Here is a 223-nt window from a genome sequence, read left to right as displayed (position 1 = left end):
CAGATCTACACTAAGGGCTTGAGGCTAGGGGCTTGGAGCTACAGGATAAAGGCTTGAGGTTACGAACTAGGGGATAGGGGATAAGGGCTAGGGGCCAGTGGCGAGCGCATAGGGGGTAGGGAGTAGCGAAGGGCTTGGGATTGGGCTCTGTAGCCAGTAACCTACCGTGAGGGCGGGGTCAGTTCCAGCCTTCTTGGCCACTGTGGGGGAGCAGAGAAGAAGA

This window comes from Argentina silus (genome assembly GCF_951799395.1).
Source record: "Argentina silus genome assembly, chromosome: 21".
Taxonomy (NCBI): Eukaryota; Metazoa; Chordata; class Actinopteri; order Argentiniformes; family Argentinidae; genus Argentina; species Argentina silus.
Note: the sequence above shows the minus strand (reverse complement) of the source record.